At 39.1% G+C, this 9,467-nt stretch overlaps 1 long non-coding RNA gene across 1 annotated transcript; it reads right to left on the reverse strand.

Moving 5' to 3' along the window:
• Positions 1 to 3,040: 3,040 nt before the first annotated feature.
• LOC144466803 (uncharacterized) lies at positions 3,041 to 8,695 on the reverse strand. Its single transcript, XR_013493233.1, has 3 exons — positions 8,623 to 8,695; positions 8,145 to 8,309; positions 3,041 to 6,129 (listed from the first exon to the last, which is right to left on the reverse strand). It is a non-coding gene; the product is annotated as an uncharacterized LOC144466803 (long non-coding RNA).
• Positions 8,696 to 9,467: the final 772 nt, after the last annotated feature.

Consider the following 9,467-nt stretch of genomic DNA (forward strand, 5'->3'; position numbering starts at 1 on the left):
CCCCCCTCTCTGCTCCTCCTCCCCCCTGTTGTCTTCTGCCCATCCCTCTGTCCTCGCCTCTCTTCTCCTCCCATTGCTTCTTGTCTCCTCATATGTACTTTCTTTCCTCTTCTTCCCATCTGCTCCCTCATTTTAACCCCACTTGTTTTTCCATTTACTTCCATCATTTTTTTTTTCTTTCCCCTTTACTTCTTGTCTCTCTTTTTTTGGTATTACAGCCGCTCCTCAGTCCTCTCCCTACTCTACTCTCTTCTCCTCTCCCTCGTCCTCCACATTAGTCCCTGTTGTTTTGCGCTTTTCCCTCCCTCTCTCCCAATAAGATTAAGTAGTGTGAAACAATCCATTTCCACATTTTCCTGTGAAGCCCGGAGAGGAGACTGTGGCCTGACCTAAATTTACATGTTAGGGAGGGAATCTAGATGACAGCACATGGAGGAGGGAGAGTGAGAAAGACCAAGAGATGAGGAGGGGGCGTCAGAGACTTCCTGTGGACAGTAAGAAAAAAATCCATGTTTTTGCTCAGATCGACAACTTTAAAAGTGAAAATAAGGATTCCCAGTTATGACTGTTATTAAATATTCTTTCTTTTATGGTAATAACTCTGATCCGCTGCTCATTTGGGTTACATTTGGGTTTGACAGTATAATGTTTTTTTATTTTTTATTTTTTTTTAAATAAGAAAACTATTTACCCAGAATGGTTGGTGTCTAAATAAATTAATAAATTGCTGTAATATTAGTTTCTAAATGATAAAGTAAGTAGATATATGTTGTAAACAAAAGTATCAACAAAAGTCAACAATTTCAAATAAGTTTAAGAAACACAAGCATCATATTGAGTGAGTGTGCAGAATATGGTATGAAACAATGTAAAAATGATGGTATGTAATTTTCAAAGTTGACAAAGTTGATACAAAAAAATATTTTAAATCTACTCTGCATTTTCCTCAAAACGATGGCTATAATAACTTGCACACAGTAGTTGGAGATTTGTCTTTTGCATTTTATTTCATTTGATTTTATTTTTTGTCTTTTTAACACATTTATAGTGCAGCGTAGAGTTGTAAAAGCAGATTTTTCCTTTATTTAAATATTCCACAATATAAGAATGAGGATACTACAGACTGAGAGTTTTGCAACGGGACAACTCCATGTAACTGTTGACACACCCACACATCCATTTCTGTGTAAGCACAGCTGAGATGCTGCTTTAGCTTTTCATCATTTATTTTTAATTACTAGGTTGTTATTTAATTACTTGATATAGCTTTCAACTATAAAATTAAAAATATAAATGCATGATTTAAAAAAAATTTTTTTATATATATCTTCTATTTTTATTTTTTTTTTTCTTACACGAGTTTGGTGTGGCCTCACAATGCTTAATGACTCATTGACAATACTGAAAATTATAGTTATCATACATCAGCCAAGTTACTTTATTAACCGGAACACTGTAAAAAAAAATAATAATAATAATAATAATTTAAAAAAAAAAGTATTGCATATTTTGAAGTCACTTTTGGACACCAAATTATATGTATGTATAAATGCAGCATTATTTCAGCATGATATTAATATGATATTCAATACAGTATTGTAATTTGGTAGAGATTTAGAAATGTTAAGATTATACAATGATGCATTTTGTGTCCTGGTTAAAATGGCAAAATAGTCACAGAATGTTTCAGAATTTGCCTAATGTTTGAAATTGTTTAGCTAGTGAGAAAAAAAAACCAACTACACATAATTAAACTCAGTAATTATAAGTTTTTATTATTGTGTGCTCACCCTGTTATAGGTACAATCAGGTCATCATCTTTCATCCATAGGTATTAAGTTTAATGTTAATTAGCTCAACCCACAGCAATCAATCAGCCTGGATTCTGCAACCAGTAAAGTACATTTTCATACCCACATACATATTATATATATACATATTAAATACTACCTGCAAGCTTAACATAACGGATTTAATTCCCATGGTGACAGAGGGATTGATTGGGTTAACTAATCTTCTGCAATAAGTAATTTCCAGGCATTTCCTGCTTTATTTTCTCACATGAAATCCCACATAATCGGTGATGGTTATTTTTATGTACCATATTACAGGCATATATAAACTGTAGAGGTTTTATTTTCATGGTGTGAGGTAGTATTGTGCGAAGAGAGGGAATAATTCAGTAGTAGAACTTTATCCAGGAACTATTTCTCTGTTTTCTTAATCTGTTCATCTCGGGCTCTCCCTCTTCCTCTATTTTTGTCTGCCATGTGTCCTCCGCGGGGAGCAGACGAGGTAGACTGCTTCCGCATGCATGGGTGTGAGAGGCAGATTCAACACCCCTTCACTTGCTAAGACACACATGGATGCCTCAGTTTGGTGTGTGATTGTGTGAAAAACACTCACGCAACGGCACAAGATAGTTTGTCCTTCAGTCTTAGCTGAGAGTGGGGAGTGGGCCTTCCACTATGGAGGTGTTGACTATTTGCTGGTGTGACACTCAGCCTGTGTATCTGTGCACGTGTGTGTCTCTCTCCCAGCTAGGTGGCATGAGTTAGGCCTCTGTGTTTGCCAGTGTTCCCGTATGTGGGATGGCAGCAGCTTGCGTGATCAGAACAAAGCAAGAGAGCATGACAGAAAATCCCTCAATACCCGGCCTTTAAAAAATGCAGGAGGCCAACGCACGCAGAAGCAAGTAAGGTAAATGTATAAATTATGGACCAAAAAAGTCTGCTTCAAAAAGAGGGAGAGATCCCCCACATGAGGCAGCAAACTTTATTGCATGTGAAGAGCTGAGCGGCTGCAGCTGCTGAGTGTTTGCTGGAGTTCCTTCACTCCCGTCTTGCTGCTAAATAATGAGCCAGCACCTTTCTAATAAATGGACCGTGCAGAGCTCCGCTGCCAAATATTTGGCATTGAGCCAGAGTGGTTTGTGTCCAGGTCGGCTCGGAAACTTTTGTCCATTTATTTAGAAATATACAAAGCAGATTTAGGAGTTTTGTTTAATCATCTTTATTGAATTGTTTTGTGTTTTGGACAACCTGAAATCACACTGCAGTATTACATGTTACACTACATGAATTCTCTAAAGTCAAATCAGAAATCATTTTATATGAAGGGAATCATCCACAATCAAAACAAAAAGCAAAATAAAGTCAAATATGACAAAAAATATATCACAGGTAATAACAAAATAAATGAAGCAAGTACATCATATCAGACATATATATATGTTTTCTAAATGATATACTCATATTAAAGTAAGTGAGAATATTTTTAATACTAAAATGAAATATATCAGTGCCTCTGGTTATCTTGTTGGTGATTTATTATCTTGCTTTTAATTTCTCTCTTTATTAGGAAATATCATCACCTCAAAACAAAGTTAGAAAAGTGGCCTTATGGCCAAGTTTAGGAGTGACTCTTGAAAATAAATAATTTCAATGCTTTTTTATTTATTTTCCAACAAGGCTGTGAGCAGCAATGTAAATAAAATGCAGTGGATTTTATTTCTAATATATCAGCAACAACTTGTATTTTTATTCTATTTTATTTTGTTTTATTTTATTTTGTGTTGATTTACCATTCCATTATATTGCTATGTTAACACATAAGTTATCACCTTGTAGTTTAATTACAGTTGACCCCACACAGAGGACATTATATGTGTACTGTATATATAAATCATCACCATATCTCCAACTTACTTTTATAGAACTAAATATACTAAATAAAGTTTTCTCTCTGTGTGTGTGTGTGTGTGTGTGTGTGTGTGTGCTATAAAAGGTTTCTACACTGTGTCTAACTCTAAGCACCAGCACAGGGACAACAATCCTTGACGGGCTTTACTGAAGGTCCAAAGAGACTACAGGCCTAATTTTTAAATCACAATCTAATCGAGTGATTTTTTTTTTTTTTCCTTCAAATGTATGTAAATTGTCAGTGGGTTTAACTAAAAAGTGAATAATTTCCATACGCTTTTTAGGGGCATACCAGTAATTGTGTCACTGTCATGTTTTAGCTTACAGTGGGACACACATTTTAAAAGCAAAGTCATGAATAAAACAGTGACCTATAATATGATTGAATGCAACACGTTTTTTTTTTTTTAAACTTAGAGACTGTTTTTTTTTTTTGTTTTTTTTTTAAGTTTAACAAATGGTGTCCTGATTCTGAGGTGCTTTTTTAATGCTGTAATTTCAGTGTTTATGAATTCTGTAACTGTACAAGAAACTGTTCTCAAGTCACCTCATAAAAACACATGACCAAGGTTTCATGTCAGACTACCAAATGATGCAGCCGCTTTCCTTTTAAAGCACTCAGCGGCTGTGTGTTCCTTTGTGCAAATGTGCAAAAAGTGTGTGTTTTTTCTGTGTGTGTGTGTGTGTGTGAGAGAGAGAAAGAAGTGCGCATGCGCATTGGACCGGCTTCCTGGAGTCCTCTTTAAACTGTGCATCAAAGCATGACTAACAAGTCAGCACACGAGTCAGTCCTTGCCCGCCATGACATCGTGGCGTCATCGCTGGGATTTAGTCGTCGCCTATCATTGCTCAGGCAGGGTCTGAAAATCTTCACCGCACAGAGTTTGCATAGTAACATGCTGGAGCAATGCACTTTAGGTGGTGCAGACATGTCGTTATTCACGGTGGGGATGAGGTGCTGCATCACATCGGCTGGTCAACCTGAGTCAGACTCTACTTATGTGTCTCACTTCCAATGAAAAAAAAAAAGCATAGAAAAGTAATGCAATCAAACCCTTAGGAACACATTAAACAGAGGAAAATACATATATCTATATGTGTGCAAATATTTTGAATATGAAAGAGAGACAATAAACCTAAATGTCACATTGAGAAACATACATTATATCTCAGTACAGGCACATGTGCTGCCAACTTGATGGCGCTCTCTGGAGTCAACTTCAGAGAAGTAAAGCACATCACCAGCTGAAGCACACTGATATCATACTGTATGTCACAGTGTATATGAAGAAAAGAATGCCAGTTCTCTGTGAGGGCATGAGTCATGACATTCAGCAGCAAACAGCAGCTCACGTGACGTTCACACAGCCTCCCGAATCTGGACAGCATTCAGATCATAAACAAACAAACACTCCATCCCAATGTCGCCTTCCTCGTGACTAAATACAGTATGGTACAGCAGCCCTCCCTTCACCTATTTGTAGGTGCAAGTTGCAAAAATATTTGTTTGATACGAAAGGCAGTGAATTATTCAGGGATGATTTAATAATGCAGAGAAGTGAGGGGGAGACTCAAAACCATGGCAGTGAAGACTGCTCAGCCTGGCTGCCTGGAAGCTCCTGCCACACATACAGAACACGCCATATGCATTGCCTTGTTTGTTTTCTAATTGGCAGCCATACCTAGTCTGCTCAGATACACAACCTTCATTTTGCACCCATATAGCCCCTTACATATATCTCATTACTGAGCAAAGTGGAGAAAATGCAAATTCGCTCATTTGCTTTTCCCATAAGCTGGAAAGTCCCCTGGATGCACCCAGAATAGCACATAACTCAGTGACACTAAGTGCACAGATTGGGTCTGAGTGTGTGTGTGTATGTTGGAGTGTGTGTTTGCATTAATCTGGGAATCCTGCAGATACCGGTTTGACGCACAGACAAGCGCTATCGTTAAAAAACAGCTGCACTTGTCACCAAACAGAGAAGGCCTATAGCCAAAGACGAACTAAAGCCGAGATGATATAACATCCCTCAACACACACACACACTCATGTGCGCGCACACATACACACACACTGCTGGGCTGATCTGTTTAGGTGAGTCACCACTTCTTAAAGAAGCAGTGGGTGGTTATGGCACCAGCTTTAAATAGACAGCATACAGCAGCGAGTCAATCTGCGGAGTAACTGACAGAGAGGGAGAGAGATGGAGAAGAAGACAGGCAACACAGGAAAACGAGAGAGAGATTGGGAGAGTGTGGTTGAGTTGTGCTGAGTGTGTCGTGCTGAGCTGTAGGGCTAGGAATCATCTCACATCCGTCATGGAGGCTGGTTGCAGGGTCAAACTCAGTGCTGTGGCGAATGGCCCTGTTATCACACAGCTTTACATTCGCTGCGCTGCCTTTACTCAAAGGCAGCAAAACAGGGCTGGAAGACAACCAAAAATAGAGACGCCCAATTAGAACTGCTCCCAAAGCTTTGATGGAATTAGCAGTGAAAGGGGGCTTGCATAACCCACCCTCCCAGAAAACGACAAAATGTGCAGACAGCATATGCAACGCTTGTCCTATTTACTGGAAATGAGTCCTGGGTCAATTTTCTGGTGCTGTGAAAAAAAAATTACATAAACAAACTGTGCAGAAGGTAACTTCCGCTTTCTTGTTGCCGATTTTTGTAACACAGATTTTTGCCTACTGTTACATTAAGTGTGGCCCTGTGAGAAATCGTCCAGAGGTTAGTGTGTAGCCTACAGATATGCATATATGCATCCTGGATATCCTCCACATCAGCAGCAGCCTGCCTGCCTGCCTCAGGCTATATAGCCTCACACTGCAGAGGGGGGAAGCTTATATTATTTCATCAGGATACTTTACGGCATTTTCTTAAGCCTCCTAGTGCCAAAGCCTGACAGACACAACTCCAGACAGCGCTAGCATTTTAATTAAGTGACACTTTGTAGAAATTGGATTTATAAATATTGAAAATAAAAATATAAAAGAGCATTTCTGAAATGGTGACGAGTGCCTTTAAATTTTCAGGCTTGTGCACACATGAGGAGGTCTTTGTAGAAAAGTTTAAATCAAAACTGGCTACAACTTTAAATTTGAGCAAAGACATGTCTAAGAAAAGTCAACTCATGATAATCAAAGAGCTTTTGGAGAATTATTAGATGAAGCATACCCTTGATATTTCCCAAAGATGAAATTGGAGACTATTTTAGAATCCCTGTTAATAGTTTACAAGTTTGTCTTTGCAGTTCTGTAAAGTTTTTTTCTTTGTTTTAGCTTTTTAATTACTTTTCCTTGTTTATAAAAAGAAAGGATTTTCCTTCATGAGGTGACAGGCTGTAATTATAGCATTTTCCTAGTGTAAGACTCAAACACATTCAGGGCCGGTGTGGAGACAGTATGACCTCAGGGTTTGATCATAGCCCAGCAGCCAGTAGCTCAGATGCTGACTGGACTGGACTGTCAGGAGTAGAAATACAGCTGTACTGGAACACAACAAACAAGCCGGCTGTATATCACAACTTTGAACTCTTGTTTCGTGTTGCCTTGCCAGTGACAGGATGATAAATCAGAAACAATGGCAGAATGATTATTTTACATTATCTTTTAAAATTTTGAGTTTATAACAGCAGGGGATTCAAAAAGCTGCCACATTTGTACCTAATGACTTTACACAGTTCATTTTAAATTAAGAATAAAGGGGATTTTAACCTCATGGATATTAACAGTAATTCTTTCAACCTAAAGTAACTTTTATATAGAAAATAGAAATAAAAAATGAAAATGACCAGAATTGGTGTTGGTTTTAAGATCATCAGTAAGGTGATCGTTATGTAGTCTGTCTGTATGCTTTTGATATTTGTATCTTTGATCATGACCATTTTCATGCCAAATACTTTGACTATCATGGGATACAGAGATGTCATATGCTGTAAAGCCCTCTGAGGCAAATTGTTATTTGTGATATTGGGCTTTATAAATAAAATTGAATTGAATTGAATTGAATTGAATCAAGCTTAATTTAGGCTCCAGCCAAGGATTAGGCTGGCATTTTTCTATATTTTTTTATTGTCAACAATTCCCATGAAAAAACAAAACTAACGATGAACTGACAAAGTATTTTTTATTTATTTATTTATTTATTTATTTGTGTAGACAAATCCAGGTATTTCTCTTTCTCTTGTTCCACTGAAGTCCACTGTTGTTCAAAATCTACTGAAAAAAATGATTAAACCACACTGTAGCACTGGGTGTTGCATTCGTTCATTGATCAACATGGGCACCCCAAATCAGCCACACAATATGGTTCATATGCTGTCCTATGAATTTGCGCCCCCACAAATGTTATGTATTTAATGTAAAGATACAGAGGCTAGGTTTAGGCAAGTGAAGTTACTGTTAGTTTCAGGTAAAAGAAACATGGTGAGGGCATACCTTAAAATGACTCAAAGTTCACTCAGAGTTTACATGGCTCCAAACACCAGTCTCCTGGTGAAAGCCCTGTGTTTTGTGACACATCCACCACCTGCCTCCTTACTGGAACCACTTGGGATGGCTTCCATCTTTACTTCCATCAATGCATTGGTCACGTGATCGCAGCTTTCCAAAATACATGTGTTATACAAGAATTACTGACTCATTTTCATGTTGGACACGTACAAATTTTGGTGCATTACTTTTTGTAGGAAAATTCGCAAACAGTGCACTACATGCGTGTTAATCCACAGAGTAAAGTAGTCCCCAACAAATTAAGTGAGCCAGGGTTAATTACGGGTTTTACTAATTGTTACGTATATGCTTCACTTATTTCTCAGGTCCGACATTTTGTGTAAAAATTATAAGATATTTAAAAACTATATGATCAAGACAAACTCATTAAAGAGGCTAACATGGTAAAACAATATAGTCTTACCTTCGTAATAAGTTGCCATGGTGAGGAAAGGAGTGGACAGGCCGAGGCAAAGACCAGAGGCAGACAGACAGAAAAGGGGGGGAGGAGAGATAGAGAAAGAGAGATGATGGCAGTTAATGGGTTAAGTCTAAGGAGCAACTCCCCTCTTGCTCCCTACCCCAGCAGACAGAGAGGAAGTGAGGGAGAGAAAGGCTGGCAATTGCTTGGAGCTTCGTCCTCCTCCTCTCACTAAGTAAGGAGTTGTATGGGGGCAGTGGGGGTGGAGCGAGTTGGAGGGGGGGACGGAGAGCGCCGCCGAGCGTGCCTAATCGGACAGGACAGTTCCTGCTTATTATAGAACCAAGCATGGATAATAAAATCTGAATCAAACTGCCAGCTGAGAGCCACGAGAGAACCTCCTCCTCTTCAATTTTTAAAGTTATGGAAGCGCTTGACACTGAGGTGGATCAAATAACACCAGTTTGCGTGCAAATACTTACTTAGCGAGCCAGCGCGGCCCAAATCTGCGCAGCCGACACGCAGGTGAGCAGCACTGCAGCTCCAGCTAATTTCACCACAGCCCTGCTACTATCCCCCCCACCCCACACTCACTCCCCCCACAATCACTCCCACGCCCTGCCAACTCACCAACTGTCACAATCGCCCCCTTGAGTGGGCACAGTTCATTTCTTTCCATTAGTTTTCACGAGAGCGGTGAGCGTGATGACAAATTCATGTTTTGGCTGCTGGGAGCTGGTAGCAATCACGGAATCACCAAAACACCCAAACACACAGGAGGGAGGCAGAGGAGAGAGCAGGGCAGAGAGACAGAGAGAGACAGGGACAGCTAAGAGGAGGCTGGCACC

Source organism: Epinephelus lanceolatus, chromosome 14, assembly GCF_041903045.1.
Source record: "Epinephelus lanceolatus isolate andai-2023 chromosome 14, ASM4190304v1, whole genome shotgun sequence".
NCBI lineage: Eukaryota > Metazoa > Chordata > Actinopteri > Perciformes > Serranidae > Epinephelus > Epinephelus lanceolatus.